This window comes from Meriones unguiculatus, chromosome 3, assembly GCF_030254825.1.
Source record: "Meriones unguiculatus strain TT.TT164.6M chromosome 3, Bangor_MerUng_6.1, whole genome shotgun sequence".
Classification (NCBI taxonomy): Eukaryota; Metazoa; Chordata; class Mammalia; order Rodentia; family Muridae; genus Meriones; species Meriones unguiculatus.
In genome coordinates, this window is record NC_083351.1 from 153,397,576 (window position 1) to 153,414,933 (window position 17,358).

The following is a 17,358-nucleotide window of genomic DNA, read 5'->3' on the forward strand; positions in this document are numbered from 1 at the left end:
TGAAGGGTACAAAAAAAATCAATCATAAAAGAAATAATTCAACTTCAGTCAGCTCTCAATTCTTTCTAGAAGAAGAAAAAGAAACCTTCACATCTTCATGAGTGGTCCTTGGCTGGAGTATCAATTTTAAAAAAGACCCCTGTGCCCAGAATTTTAGGATCTGTTGTGGTCATTGTGGAGCTCCTGTCCTCTCCAGGTCTTCCTATCTCCACTTCTTTCATAAGATTCCCTGTACTCTGCCCAAAGTTTGGCTATGAGTCTGATCATCTGCCTCGATACCCTGCAGGGCAGAGCCTTTCAGAGGCCCTCTGTGGTAGGCTCCTGTCCTGTTCCCTGTTTTCTCCCTCTTCTGATGTATATCCTCTTTGCCTTTCTGAATAAGGACTGAGCATCTTAGCCAGAGTCGTCCTTCTTGATTAGCTTCCTTTGGTGTACACGTTTTAGTATGTTTATTCTATATTATATGTTATCAACTGGAGTCTGTTCAGCATATATTTAGAATTTGGTTATCTTGCAAAACTGAAATTTATATTTCTTTCTTTTTCTAGAGAAACTTTATACTTTCCTGGTTCAAGGAATTTGATTCTTTTAAAATGTTTTTGAAAATTCAGTCTGTCTGTTAAGTAAACTTATTAATATGCAGAAAAAAGTTATAGGCTGCTCAAAAAGAGATGTGTACTTATCTAACACTCCTTTTCTGCACAGAATATCTTGATATTTGTCCCCTGAAAACATGGAAGAGAGCCTGCCACTGGGTTCATGTCACAGAAAGCCCCTGCTCTCTTTACTAGGAACCCACTTGGCCTTGCCAGGCAACAGAGGAGACAAAGCAATCAGTCCTGATGAGACCTGATAGGCTAGAGTCAGATAAAAGAAGAGGGGGACCTCCCCTATCAGTGAACTACAGGAGGGTCATAGGGAAAGAAGAGCCAGAGAGGGCGGGATTAGGAGGAGCAGAGGGAGGGGGCCAAAGCAGAGATACAAACTGAATAAATTGTAATAAATAATTAATAAAAAAATTTAAAAGAACATTGTGTGTGTGTGTGTGTGTGTGTGTGTGTGTGTTATATGATATATACAGCTGTAATGAGGGATCTAATTCCTTGGGAGGATTTTTAAGTTACTAAAAGAAAGACAAAAGAAAAAGTAGTTTTCACAGTGGACTACTTGGTAAAACTTCAGGAAAATTTCTATTCCTCAGGCAGTTTTCATAGAACATCAGATGGTGCCCTTGACAAAGATTGACATCTACAATAGAGAGTTATAGAGAGAGTAGAGAAATTCGAGTCCAATAAATCACCGGGACCATATGGTACATTTCCAAGATTTCTGAGGAAAATAGTGTGAACTTTCAGAAATGCAAAGGAAAAAGAACAGCAGGAAATTCAGACTTGACAGTAGCATCTGCTTTTAAAGCTTGCAAGATTCCTAATGTGCTGTACAGGGAAATGTCGAGAAGGATAAAATACCTAACTTGGTGTATTCTGACTATGTTAAACCGCAATACTGAACCATCTTTGATATTTCTATGCATACATTCCTTTTCTTTCTTGGATTACTTTTTATAGATTTTTTTCTTTTTAATTACTATAGTTGTTTTTTCATAGTCATATATTGCTTAATAAGCCTGTGGTAAATATCACCAATTATTCAAATTAGAATTGTCATGGGAAAATAATTACTTATTGCTAGTGTTATGCCATTCCTTCCTTCTATATAAAACTTGGGCAAGTTTCTGTCTCTCTTTGTCTCTCTCTGTGTCTCTGTCTCTTTCTTACTCTTTGTCTTATTTTTTTTTTGTCTTTCTCTGTTATTATTTTGTTCTTACAGGAAGAGAAAATGTAACAAACTTGATTTCACACTCAATTCACATTGCTACATTATGTTTTTCAGTGATGTTTCTCTTCACTGGAATGTAATCTGGAATATTCAGAAACAAAGTTAATCTGAAATTTGAGCTAATGAGAAAATGAAATGTTTGTTTGCTTTTTATTTAAATGTTCTAGTCATTGCTTCATGTGCTTCACTAAACCTGTAAAGAGCACACTCTGATCTCAGGAATTATTCTGTTAACTGCTACTATAATGGTCAGCACTCTTCTGAGTTCCATAAACAACATGTAAATATTTTTCCTGTAATTTCACCCAAAAACCTTATTGCTTTTAAAGCTATTGCTTTTGGGTGAAATCACTTTGGTTTCTGAGTTTTGTTTTACTAGCTAATTTGTTCTGTATGATTTTTGTTAAGTAAAAGTTAAGTTTATGAACATTTATTGATGATCATCCTTTTCTAACTAAATTATATTGGCATCTTATATATGAAAACAAATGAACTCTCTATAGTTTTCTATTTTTCATTTGCCTCTCCTGTCCATAAAAAGTAATTTAATTTCACAACTTTAAAATTTTTGTGTAGTTTCATCAAATTCTTCTAACTAGTATGATCATGTTCCCAAGTATTACTTATCAAATAAAATACACTTTTGCGTGTACATAGGCATGGGATAAATGAAAGAACCTGAAGTGTGTTAAAGTATTACTATCATATTGAAAATATTTGCCACATTATATAAATGATAAGAAAAAAAATTTCAAAGAAATAAATTCTACTATTTCAGTTCTAACAAGTGTGACATTTAAATTTTTCTTTTATTACTGTTTGTTTCGATATATGGTGTGTGTGAGAGAGAGAGATGGGCATGAATATGGGTTGGCAAGTTTTCTCCTTTCATACAAGTTAAAAGACTTTCAACAGTGGGTTCTTTCTTTACATCACGATTTCTGAATATTGAACTGGTTTTCATGAAAAGCATTAGGTTAGCTATTCAGTCATTGCATTGGCGCCATAGTGACTTTGAAAACTCATATGTCAATAGTCAAATTCTAATACAAACTATAACTGTTATAATTCTAATTCAAACTATAACTGGTTTTCTAGTGAATTTCAAAGCCTAACACATCACCATGACTTTTATACTCATATATATTTATGCTCATTCTCTAGTTCCTCCTGATTGTTTTCTTTCAAAATACTTGAAATAACTATGAAGGGTGTTGGAAAAAAAAAAGACATCAATAGTCCTAAGTCAATGTTTTCCCTGTATGTCACAATCATGACTTGAAAGACAAGATCTACCCAAATGTGCAGTAATGGCATGATTGCTTATGAAGGAAAATAACTGCTCTTAGTTAAGTTTGATGCCCATTTCACATAATAATTTGTGACTAGTACAGTAAAAAAATAAATTAAAAATATTTAAAAAGGTCTAAACTCAAGGGTAAAGATGTCATAGACTCTTAGAAGGAAAACCTACTGATTTTTTAATGGTTTTGTTGTCAAAATATCTTCTCAATATTTATGTTTATATCCATAGATTTTTTTTTCTACTCTGAATCTAGGTTATAGAAAATTCTTATGGAAGAGGTTAATGGCTAGTGTAGACTCCTAACTATTAAAAAATGCTAAGATAAGCAACTATGAGTGTTCTTTCACAAATGAAACAGCTGCGTCTATGTCCCCAACTAATTCCTGGAGCTCAGTGAACTCAGAAGAAGGAACATTAAGAATGCAAGGGCAAGAGAAGAAAGACTGAATGTCTGATCCCTCGACATGTCACGACTGTCAAGCATATGAGTTCACAGAATTTGTGGAAACTGTCCCAAAACTCACAGAATCAAGAGAGTTAAAAATTCTAGCATAGAATGAATATGGGACTCCTTAATATGGCACTGCTGTTAACTGAGGAGCCTAATGGCTGATGGTCATTTTTCTCTGGGGGTTGTGCAGTCATTTATAGGGTTCTCATGTGAAACAGATTACCACACACACACACACACACACACACACACACACACACACCACGAATAGCACTTATTGTACTTAACCGAATGTGAAAACCAAATATATGAAGTTGGAAGAGTTGGCCAGATATATTAGGGGTTTGGGGCACCTCAATAATGTATTTATCCAAGATACATTGTATACATTTATGAAAGTTTAAAAGAAAAAGAAGTAGAAGCCATAGGAAGAGAGGAGGACATGGAGACAAATGACAATAAGGAAAGCTAACTCCCCCTCTTATAATGAAAACACAATAGATTTTTCTGTGACTGAAACCCCTATGTTGGTAGAAGACCGATGCTATCGAGGCCCAAACACTCCTAAGGACAGTGGAAGGGGTAGACAGGAGGAAAAGGGATAGGAGAGGGACTGCTGAGAGAAATGATGTTGAAGATTAAACCTGGGGAGAGCAAGGACAGGAGGAAAGAGGACTTGCAGAGTGAAGAGAAACCTTAAGTGGGGGCAGCTCTGCGACAGCCATGACAGGGTAAGCTCTTGAGGGGGCCATGGCCTATTATCGAGGGCCATGAAGGCTGACGAGCACCCCTCTCCGCTAAATAGCCAGAACTCCATGTGGAAGGAGGGAAACACCAACCACCTACAAAAACTTCGACCCAAAATTCACCCTGCCTACAAAACTTGCAGGGATAAATACAGAACAGAGATTGAGGGAATGTCCAACCAATGCCTGGCCCAACCTGAGACCCACCCCACGGGAAAAAGCCAACCCTGAAACTATTAAGGATACTCTGCTACGCTTGCAGACAGGAACCTAGGGTAGGTTTTTCCTGAGAGGCTCTACCTAGCAGCAGATTAAAATAGATGCTGAGTCTCACAGCCAAACATTGGGCTGGGCACAGGGAGACCTGTGGGAGAGTACGGGAAGGCTAGAAGGAAAATGATAGGAGTTTCACACGACTAACAGAGACAACTAACCAGGGCCCAGTGGGGCTTAGGAGACTGATGCACCAACCAAGGACCATGCATGAACTGGACCTACAGCCCCATACATAGTTGTAGCAGATGGACTGCTTGGTCTTCGTGTGGGTTCACTAGTAAGAGGAGTGAGGGCAGTCTCTGAAATAGGCTATGTTGTCTGCTTTCTGGTAACTTCCCCCTGGCAGGGCTGCCTCTCCAGACCACTTCTTCCAGTGGAAGAAGATGCACTCATTCCTGATGGGACTTGTTGTGCTCAGGTGGATTGTTGCAAAGGGTCCCCTTTTCTGAGGAGTAGGGGAGGGATAGAAGGGGAGGAGGGAGGGAGGATGGGACTGAGAGGAGAGGAAGGATGGGGCTAAGATCGGAAATTAAAGTGAATAAAGAAACGAACAAAGCAAATCAAAACAACAAAAATCTGTTCTTAGTACTGTTGAATTGTAGAAGAAAAAGCCTTTAAAACAAATATCTGTGTAATAGCTCCCATTGCCATATCTATATGGAATTGTGTTTTCTCAAACAAAATGCCATTTATCTCAATTTGAATATATACTTTACCTGGAAAACTAACACAAAAATATGGGTTCTCTTGAATCTCTGTTGTCATTTTTGTGTTCAACTACTTTCCTAAACATGATACCATTGAATAAGAAAATCTAAAATGCCTTAAGTTTATACTCTGTAGCCTCATTCCACATTGCCAACCTGAGTCACCTGCTATTACACCCATGTAATAGCATGTACATTCGTTTATCAGCTCTGATAGAATTCCAAGGCTGTATTTGTTTTCAAGTCAATTAAATACTTGTTTGTTATTGTCATCTCCTAATTTCTGCATAAATTATTTTGGCTTATTAAATGTTCTTGTCTAGGGGCTAGAAAGTTGTTACAGTGATTAAGAGCACTCTTCCAAAGGTACTGAGTTCAATTCCCAGCAACCACATGGTGGCTCATTACCAACTATAATGAGAACTGGTGCCCTCTTCCCGTGTGTAGGTCTACATGCAGGAAGAGGATTGTACATATGAAAATGTTCTTGTCTACTAATTGCCAATTTATTTCTTTAATGTGACTCAATGTGTGGCTGTGTATCGGCACATTGAATGCTACCACAATGGTTACAAAAGATGGCTAATCATGTCGGGAAAAAAAACTGGAATTTTACTTGAAGTAATGAAGAAAAATATAATGTTCAATTGTTAGAGCTTACATAAATAGTAAAACATCATAAGCTCCTTTGGCTTAATAATTACTGACATTTAAAGTTTGTATGTATTTGTTCACATGGATTTTATGTCTGTGTGTCTATTTCCCTTGAGAATGTGAAAACCATAAGCACAAGGAGGCATTTCAGAAATTGTTATAGAAACATTTGTTGAAGTTATACATTAATTGAAATTGTAATTGTGACAACTTTCTAGCCCCTAGACAAGAACATTTAATAAGCCAAAATAATTTATGCAGAAATTAGGAGATGACAATAACAAACAAGTATTTAATTGACTTGAAAACAAATACAGCCTTGGAATTCTATCAGAGCTGATAAACGAATGTACATGCTATTACATGGGTGTAATAGCAGGTGACTCAGGTTGGCAATGTGGAATGAGGCTACAGAGTATAAACTTCAACTAAAAGTGAATTCTAATCAAAGCAGTGAAGCTGTTATTTAACTTTTCTTTATGTATTATAGATTTAGAAGTGTGTGTGTGTGTGTGTGTGTGCGCGTGTGTGTGTGAAACATAGATAGAAATAGAGATTATGTGTTTTTCCATGTGTGTATTTGTGCTCTATAATTCTTTTATTACTCTGTAAAAACATTTTTTCTTTGCATTGCAAAGTAATTGTGTTAGTATTTCAGTACTTTTCAAAGAACTAGGTCCTTAATTATCATCCTCAAATATATTCAAATATCCCATCATTTTTGTTATAAAAGATGAATCCATAAAGGTCCACTTTCTAAAGGAAATGGAACCTATTGTACAAGAAAGAACATGTTTATATGACGAATATGATAGCCTGTCCCTGTTATTTTTATTTAAAAAATACAGAATCCACCAAGCTCACTGGCCTTATTTCTCTCACAATCAGCATTACATTTTATGATTTCACATATACAAACAAATAGCAAATTATTTCCTGATGTACTTTATTATTAAGATGGAACAGAAGAAACAATCCTGTGGCTTTGTTCTGTTTATCAAATAAAAGATCAAATTTCTTTAAAGATGGGTTTGTACTTCTTGCCTGAATTACAAACAGCCAATTGAAAACTCACATAAATGCCCCATTTACTAGGGTTTCAGAAATGTGTTTTAGAGCCATTGGAAAGGGTACATTTTCCTCAATCATAGCAGCTTTCCTAACAATGTCTGAAATATATCAATTATGGCTTTAGTTACTTCTACTCAATCAGAGAAACAGGATTCATTGGCCAAAACAGCAGCTATTCTGGCCAGCCAAGATCTGAGAAGATCGAATGGGAGTGTGCGGGGAAACAGAATGATCTCAGCCATATGTTTTAATGCGAAAGCCTTGAAACCGATAGCACAGGAAATGAAGCATAAGTGGCATCTAAGATGTGTGAAAAGAAAGCTTTTACCCTGCCAAATTCCCCCATGTCAGGAACAGTGTTTTCAGAGACTCTCAGCAAAGACTTCCTATCCAGATGTGATTAAAAGAAGTCAAAGAATCTTTTTAAGAAAAGATGGTTATGCAATACTGTTTATTTTTAATAACAAAAATATATTTTAAAAATAATATAGAGTTAACCATTTGAGTAACAACAAAACAAATTAGGAAAGAGTAAGTAGAGGCTCATGATTCAAAAAGCTTTTTCATGATGGTTAAGCCAAGAATTTTGGCTACTATATTTGTCAAAAACAGTTGAATCTCCTTGGCAGGAAGATGGTTTTTCCTGAAGGAAGCCTCCTCAGCTTTTTTGGTATAGTCACTGTATGGGTGGTGTTTTACAGGAGTTGCCACAGCTCAACTCAGGCATAGAGACCTGAGTGGTAACTGTGGGCCTTGTTAGTCAAGAGTGCTCTCCTCTCACCCGGAGAAGTTGTGGAGAGAGCTAGCTTCTGGGTTTCTTGCTGTAAATTTAGTGAGCTGCTGTTGTAACCTGTGTGTCCCTTGGTTTGGTCAATTTTGTTAGGGATAACTGGTTGCCCCTTGGAGCAGTATCTGGAGGTTAATCTATCAGTGGACTTGTGGAGGGGCATACATGAAGAAGGGGTTGGGAAGGTAGGATCGGGAGGGGAGGAAGGAGGGACTTATGGTGGATACAAAGTGAATAAAGTATAATTAATAAAAAAATAAAATAAAATAAACAGTTGAATCATTTTCACAACTAAACAAGAATAAAAAGAATTAAAATATTTTATTTTGTTTTGCCCCCATAGTTATATACTACTTGATTATCACATTTACTTTCAATAGTAAAGGGACTATACTAATTCATTTTGATTCATTTTGGAGTTATCAGGGATACAGAGGAAACAAAAAAATAGTTTCACTTTCTCTCACTATAATTAGGAAGCCTAAGTATAGTTGTTCTGGGGCTGGAATTTTTTTCTGGTGAAAACTATTGATCCTTTCCGGCTCTCAAAATATTTATAGGGATTGTGAAGTATTCATATTTTTGTAATGAAACACCTACATTGTATACAATTTTAAAAGCATAATTTTGAGATTGAAGATATTTATGTAAGAATCTTTTTTTTATCAGTTACATTTTATTAACTCTGTATCCCAGCCGTGTCCCGATCCCTCATTCCCTCCCAGTCCCTCCCTCCCTCCCTCATCTCCACCGTGCCCCTTTCCAAGTCCACTGATAGAGGGGACCTCCTCCCCATTCATCTGATCCTGTTTTATCAGGTATCTTCAGGACTGGCTGCAAAGCCCTCCTCTGTGGCCTAACAGGACTGCTCCTCCCTTCGGGGGTGGGGAGACCAAAGAGCCAGTCATTGAGTTCCTGTTAGAAATAGTCCCTGTTCCCCTCACTTTGGGAAACCAATTGGTTACTGAGCTACCACAGGCTACATCTGAGTGGAGGTTCTAGGTTATATCCATACATGGTCCTTGGTTGAATGTCAGTCTCAGAAAAGACCCTGTGCCCAGATATATTTGGTCCTTGTGGAGCTCCTATCCTTTCCCCAACAGACTAACTCCCCTTCTTTCTTATGATTCCCTGTCCTCTGCCAAAGGTTTGGTCATGAGTCTTTGCTTTGAAAACACTGCTAGTTAGAGTCTTTCAGCTGCACTCAGTAGACTCCTGTCATATTTCAATGCACATCCCATCTGTCTTTCTTTTTTTTTTTTAATTTTATTTTTTTTTATCATTTACATTTTATTAACTCTGTATCCCAGCCATGTCCCGATCCCTCATTCCCTCCCCAGTCCCTCCCTCCCTCCCTCCCTCATCTCCACCGTGCCCCTTTCCAAGTCCACTGATGGGGGGGGACCTCCTCCCCATTCATCTGATCCTGTTTTATCAGGTATCTTCAGGACTGGCTGCAAAGCCCTCCTCTGTGGCCTAAAAGGACTGCTCCTCCCTTCGGGGGTGGGGAGACCAAAGAGCCAGTCATCGAGTTCCTGTTAGAAATAGTCCCTGTTCCCCTCACTTTGGGAAACCAATTGGTTACTGAGCTACCACAGGCTACATCTGAGTGGAGGTTCTAGGTTATATCCATACATGGTCCTTGGTTGAATGTCAGTCTCAGAAAAGACCCTGTGCCCAGATATATTTGGTCCTTGTGGAGCTCCTATCCTTTCCCCATCAGACTAACTCCCCTTCTTTCTTATGATTCCCTGTACTCTGCCAAAGGTTTGGTCATGAGTCTTTGCTTTGAAAACACTGCTAGTTAGAGTCTTTCAGATGCGCTCAGTAGACTCCTGTCATACGTTCAATGCACATCCCATCTGTCTTTCTAAATGAGGATTGATCATCTTACCCCATGTCCGCTCAATTGATTATCTTTTTTAGGTGTATAGATTTCATCATGTTTATCATATCTTATAGGTCTATATAAGTGAGTATATCCCATGTTTGTCTTTCTCCTTCTGGGATATTTCACTCAGAATGATCTTTTCTAGATCCCACCATTTGCCTGCAAATTTCATGATTTCCTCCTTTTTGATTGCTGAGTAGTATTCCATTGTATAAAAATACCACAATTTCTGTACCCATTCCACCGTTGATGGACATCTGGGTTGTTTCCAGGTTCTGGCTATTACAAATAGAGCTGCTATAAACATGGTTGAGCAAGTGTCCTTTTTGTGTACTTGAACAAACTTTGGGTATATACCTAGCAGTGGTATAGCTGGGTCTGGAGGAAGCACTATTCCTATTTGTCTTAGAAAGTGCCAGATAGCTTTCCAGAGTGGTGTACCAGTTTACATTCCCACCAGCAGTGGAGCAGGGTTCCCCTTTCTCCACAACCTCTCCAGCATGTGTTATCGCTTGAGTTTTTCATCTTGGCCATTCTGATGGGTGTAAGGTGATATCTCAGGGTCGTTTTGATTTGCATTTCCCTGATGGCTAATGAGGATGAGCATTTCTTTAAGTGTTTTTCTGCCATTCGATATTCCTCTGTCGAGAATTCTCTGTTTAGCTCTGTTCCCCATTTTTTAATTGGATTACTTGAATTGCTGCTTTTCAGCTTCTTCAGTTCTTTGTATATACTGGATATTAGTCCTCTGTCAGATAAAGGGTTAGTGAAGATTCTTTCCCAATCTGTAGGCAGTCGTTTTGTTTTGATGACGGTATCCTTTGCTTTACAGAAACTTTTCAGTTTCATGAGGTCCCATTTATTGATTGTTGCTCTTAGAGCCTGTGCTGTTGGTGTTCTGTTCAGGAAGTTGTCTCCTGTGCCAATGAGTTCTAGGCTGTTCCCCACTTTTTTTTCCAATTGATTTAGGGTATCTGGTTTTATGTTGAGGTCCTTGATCCACTTTGACTTTAGTTTTGTGCAGGGTGATAAATATGGATCTATTTTCATTTTTCTGCATATAGACATCCAGTTGGTCCAGCACCATTTGTTGAAGATGCTGTCTTTTTTCCATTGAATGGAATTGGCTTCTTTGTCGAATATCGAGTATTCATAGGTATGTGGATTTATTTCTGGGTCTTCTATGCAGTTCCATTGATCCTCCTTTCTGTTTCTATGCCAGTACCATGCAGTTTTTATTACTGTTGCCCTGTAGTACAGCTTGAGATCAGGAATGGAGATACCTCCAGATGATCTGTTGTTGTACAGGATCGTTTTGGAGATTCTGGGTTTTTTGTTTCTCCATATGAAGCTGAGAATCTTTTTTTCAAGGTCTGTAAAGAATTGTGTTGGTATTTTGATGGGAATTGCATTGAATCTGTAGATTGCTTTTGGCAGTATGGCCATTTTCACAATGTTAATCCTACCAATCCCTGAGCACGGGAGATCTTTCCATCTTCTGATATCTTCTTCGATTTCTTTCTTCAGAGACTTGAAGTTTTTCTCAAACAGGTCTTTCACTTGCTTGGTTAGGTTCACACCAAGGTACTTTATGTTATTAGTGGCTATTGTGAAGGGTGTTGTTTCCCTAATTTCTTTCTCAGCCTTTTTGTCTTTGGTATATAGGAGGGCTTCTGATTTTTTTGAGTTGATTTTGTATCGCCACTTTGCTGAAGGTGTTTATCAGCTGAAGGAGTTCTCTGGTTGAATTTTTGGGGTCGCTCATGTATACTATCATATCATCTGCAAATAGTGACACTTTGACCTCTTCCTTTCCGATTTGTATCCCCTTGATCTCCTTTAGTTGTCTATTGCTCTGGCTAGGACTTCAAGTACTATGTTGAAGAGATATGGGGACAATGGACAGCCTTGTCTTGTCCCTGATTTCAGTGGGATTGATTTAAGTTTCTCTCCATTGAGTTTGATGTTAGCTATAGGCTTGCTATATATTGCCTTTACTATGTTTAGGTATGTGCCTTGTATCCCTGATCTCTCCAAGACTTTAAACATGAATGGGTGTTGGACTTTGTCAAATGCTTTTTCGGCGTCTAAGGAGATGATCATGTGGTTTTTCTCCTTCAGTTTGTTTATGTAGTGGATTACATTGATGGATTTCCGTATGTTGAACCACCCTTGCATGCCTGGGATGAAGCCTACTTGGTCATGGTGGATGATATCTTTGATGTGTTCTTGGATTCGGTTTGCAAGTATTTTATTGAGTATTTTTGCGTCAATGTTCATAAGAGAGATAGGCCTAAAGTTCTCTTTTTTTGTTGGGTCTTTGTGTGGTTTAGGTATTAAGGTGACTGTGGCTTCATAGAATGAGTTTGGTAGTGTTCCTTCTGTTTCTATTTTGTGGAATAGCTTGAGGAGAATTGGAGTTAGCACTTCTTTGAAGGTCTTGTTGAATTCTGCGCTGAAGCCATCTGGTCCAGGGCTTTTTTTGGAGGGGAGACTGTTAATGACTGCTTTGATTTCCTTGGGAGAAATAGGGCTATTCAGTCTTTCTACCTGATCTTGACTTAGTTTTGGTAGATGGAATCTTTCAAGAAAATTATCCATTTCATTTAGATTCTCAAATTTTGTGGCATATAGGCTTTTGTAGTATGACCTAATAATTGTTTGGATTTCCTCAATGTCTGTGGTTATGTCCCCATTTTCATTTCTGATTTTGCTGATCTGGATAGTTTCTCTCTGCTTTTTAGTTAGTTTGGCTAAGGGTTTGTCTATCTTGTTGATTTTCTCAAAGAACCAGCTTTTTGTTTCATTGATTCTTTGGATAGTTTTATTTGTTTCTAGTTGATTGATTTCAGCCCTTAGTTTGATTATTTCCAGCCGTCTGCTCCTTTTGGGTGTATCTGTTTCTTTTTGTTCTAGGGTTTTCAGTTGGGCCATTAAGTTGTTTGTATGTGATGTTACGAATTTCTTCTTGCAGGCACTTAGTGCTATAAATTTTCCTCTGAGCACTGCTTTCAGTGTGTCCCATAAATTTGGGTATGTTGTGCCTTCCTTTTCATTGAATTCTAGGAAGTCTTTAATTTCTTTCTTTATTTCTTCCTTAACCCAGCTGTCATTGAGTAGTAAGTTGTTTAGTTTCCATGTGCGTGTCGGCTTTTTGTTGTTTCTGTTGTTGTTGAGGTCGAGCTTTAGTCCATGGTGGTCAGATAGTATACAAGGGATTATTTCAATCCTTTTGTATCTGTTGAGGCTTGCTTTGTGGCCCACTATATGGTCTATTTTGGAAAAGGTTCCATGGGGTGCTGAAAAGAAGGTGTACTCTTTTGAGTTTGGGTGAAATGATCTGTAGACGTCTATTAGGTCCATTTGATTTAGGGATTCTGTGAGTGCTTTTATTTCCCTATTTGGTGTCTGTCTAGTTGATCTGTCCCTTGGTGAGAGTGGAGTGTTGAAGTCTCCCACTATTAAGGTATTAGGATCAATGTATGATTTAAGCTTTAATAATGTTTCCTTTACGAATGTCGGTGCTCTTGTATTTGGGACATAGATATTCAAGATTGTGATGTCCTCTTGGTGGGTTTTTCCTTTGATGAGAATATAGTGGCCCTCCTTATCTTTTTTGATTAACTTGGGTTGAAAGTCTATTTTATTAGATATTAGGATGGCTACTCCAGCTTGTTTTCTGGAACCGTTTGCTTGAAAAACAGTTTTCCAGCCCTTTACTCTGAGGTAGTGTTTGTCTTTGTTGCATAGGTGTGTTTCTTGGATGCAACAGAATGTTGGATCCTGTTTCCTTAACCATTCTGTTAGCCTGTGTCTTTTTATTGGTGAGTTGAGTCCATTGATATTGATAGATAATAGTGACCAATGCATGTTAGTTCCTTTTGTAATGGAGTCGATGATCTAACCCTGATTCATTGCTTGTTTTCTTTTCATTTTTGTTGGGGCATTATCTGTATGCCCTGTTTTCTTGGGTGAATTTGTTTTCATTGGATTGGAGTTTTCCTTCTAGTATCTTCTGTAGGGATGGTTTGCTGTGTAGATATTGTATAAATTTAGTTTTGTCATGGAATATTTTGTTTTCTCCATCTATGTTGATTGAAAGCTTTGCAGGGTATAGTAGTCTGGGTTGACATTTGTGATCTCTTAGAGTCTCCATGATACTTGCCCAGGCCCTTCTGGCTTTCATAGTTTCTGATGAGAAGTCCGGCGTGATTCTGATAGGTCTACCTTCATATGTTACTTGGCCTTTTTCCCTTGCTGCTTTTAATATCTTTTCTTTGTTCTGTAGATTTAGTGTTTTGACTATGATGTGACGTGATGTGTTTCTTTTCTGGTCTAGTCTATTTGGAGTTCTGTAGGCCTCTTGTATATTTATGGACATCTCTTTCTTTAAGTTGGGAAAATTTTCTTTTTTTTTTTTTTTTTTGAAAATTTTCTTCTATGATTTTCTTGAAAATATTTTCTGGACCTTGGAGTCTGGAGTCTTCTTTTTCATGAATTCCTATTATTCTTAGATTTTGTCTTTTCATAGCATCCTTGATTTCTTGGATATTTTGTGATTGGAACTTTTCTGATTTTACTTTTCCTTTGAGAGAAGTATCCATTTCTGCAAGTGTGTCTTCAGCTCCAGAGATTCTCTCTTCCATCTCTTGTATTCTGTTGGTGATGCTTACTTTTGTGGTTCCTGATCTTTTCTCCAAGTTCTGCAGCTCAAGGATTTTCTCATTTTGTGTTTTCTTTATTTATTCTAATTCTGTTTTCACGCCTTGCACCATTTCTTTCATGTGTTTGAATTTGGATTCCTGTCTCTCTATGATGGCCTCTATTTCTTTTTTTATTTCCTTCTTATATGCCACTAATTTTTCCTCTACTTGTGTATCTATTTGTTTGGCTATGTTTGCCTGTGTTTCTTTAAGGATATTGTCTATTTCTTCTTTCTTTGCCTCCAATTGACTGGCCATCTCTTTGAAAGACTTGTTCATTTCCTCCTTATGAGCCTCAAATAATTGGGCAAGCATGGCTTTAAAATCATTTTCCTGTGCTTCTGCTGAATTGGTGTATCCATCGATTTTGGGGTTTGCTGGTGAAGTCATGATGTCCTGATTTATGTTGGAAGTGTTCTTTCGCCTACCTCTGGCCATTGGCTTATCTGAAACCTTCCCTGTTTGTTTTTGGATTCTGCAGATCAGACTGGTGCTGTCTCTCTCTGGTGTCTGGAGAGTTCTTCAGGAAGCTGAGCACTCTCAGCGTGTGCTGAGGACTAGCTGTACCTGTGGGAGGAAAGTACGCAGGCGCAAACGGGGCAAATGCAAGCGTGTGTGCGCGCGCGCGTGTGTCTGTGTGTTTAAGTGTGTGTGGATGAGTTTCTCGAGGGACAGAGTGATGGCTAATGTTGAACCCTTGAGTGTGTGGGAGGGGCTCTGCACTGTATATGTTGCAGGCGCTAATGATGATCGCAGCGCAATTTCTGGCATTAACTGTCTTTGCTCCTCAATCAGGCCCACAGGGCAGGAACTTCAATGTCCCTAGTGCCCCTCTGTTTCCCAAAGTGGGTATGTGGGTGGGAGGGGGGTTCGATGCCTGGCTTCTGATTTAGAAGGACCCAGGATCTGGGGAACTGCAGATTCTCAAGGGTGCACTCACTTACAGGCAGGTCTCTTGGCAGAGATCTTGGTATCCAGGGCTCTCTGCTCTCTGGTTTGGCCCTGCTTCTTTGATGTGTTCCGCCAGTTCTGTGCTGCTGTCACTGCCAGGTTCTGAGGTCTTGCTGCAGCTGGAGATTTCAGGGTGGTCACTTCAGCAGGGATGGGGTAATCAGGCTCTCTGTTCTCTGGTTTGGCCCTGGTTAGTCTTAAACTGGAGGGCTGTGGTGCCCCGCCAGTTCAGTACTGCTCCGCTGCCAAGTCCTGCTGTAACTGGAGACTGGCTTGCTAGTCCCAATGCTTTCTGGGAAGTTCTGGGTTCTCTTCGTTGTGCTCTCCAAGCTTGGAAGGCCCAGCGCCTGGTGTGTCCAGGTTGTATGACGTTTCTGCCTGGTTTCGGTGAGTATATAGCGTATTCTCTGTCACTGTGGGATTGGGCGGGTCGTACCGTCAGTGATGGAGATCCTGCGGAGCTAGTATGGTGTCTAGCAGATTCGCGCCCTGGGAGGATGGTGCAGCCGCTGCGCGAATCTGGGACTCCGGGGTACGTACTGCTGGCTTTTGTCTGCCGCTAAAGTGGTTGGGGCTCTGTCTCAGCGGTTGTATACCCCAGGCAGTTAGGTCTGCGCTGAGAAAGATGAGTCCGCTGTGCCGCTGTGCCGAGGAGGAAGGACGTCTGGGGGAAGGGAGTGCAGCAAGAACAAAGGATCTTTTCTCTCCCTCCCCAAGCAAGTCTCCGGGTGACCTGAGGCCAAAGTTTTCACCTCCTGCGATGTTCTCTGGTGTTCAGAAAGCCTCGCTGTGGTTTTCCTGGGTTGGGGGTCCTTCCATTCTCCAACTCAGAAGATCAGGTATCCCACTGCTCAGAAACTGTGTGTGCTAGTCGCCATCTTGGCTCCGCCCCGAACCCCATCTGTCTTTCTAAACGAGGATTGATCATCTCACCCCATGTCCGCTCAATTGATTATTTTTTTTTAGGTGTATAGGTATAGGAATAGTGCTTCCTCCAGATCCAGCTATACCACTGCTAGGTATATACCCAAAGTTTGTTCAAGTACACAAAAAGGACACTTGCTCAACCATGTTTATAGCAGCTCTATTTGTAATAGCCAGAACCTGGAAACAACCCAGATGTCCATCAACGGTGGAATGGGTACAGAAATTGTGGTATTTTTATACATTGGAATACTACTCAGCAATCAAAAAGGAGGAAATCATGAAATTTGCAGGCAAATGGTGGGATCTAGAAAAGATCATTCTGAGTGAAATATCCCAGAAGGAGAAAGACAAACATGGGATATACTCACTTATATAGACCTATAAGATATGATAAACATGATGAAATCTATACACCTAAAAAAAATAATCAATTATGTAAGAATCTTGAGCGATTTTTTTATTCTTGACTGTCAACTTGACTACATCTGGAATTAAATAAAACCCATGCACCTGGGTACACATATAAGGAATTTTTCTTAATTATATCATTTGAAATAGGAATGCCTACTTTTAATACAGATATTTTGAAGTGGGAAGATGTATCTTTAATCTGGATCACACCTTCTGTTGTTAGCCTGTATAAAGAATATGAAAGAAGAAAGCTTTCACTTTGGGCCTTCTTACTGTGAGCCTTGCTAAAAAGTCCATTACTTCATTGATGTAAAAGTCTGCCTCTTTGGAATCCTGGATTCTGCTGAAGACCAACTGAAACTTCCAGCCTCACAGACTGAACAAGGACCGGATTCTTGGAACTTCTGTTGCTAGAAATCCCTTGTTGGACTAACTGAACCTCAGGCTGTAAGCCATTATATATCATAATAGAACTTTGAAATTAATTGTGAAATATGATTCACAAAATATTGTGAAACGGAATTAAGTAGAATTGGGAAATGGTGATGTGCTCCATAAAGGTCAGAAATTATAAAAATTAGTCAATAAAACACCATTACAAATATTCACTGTAAAAAACATGGATGTCAATTAGCACT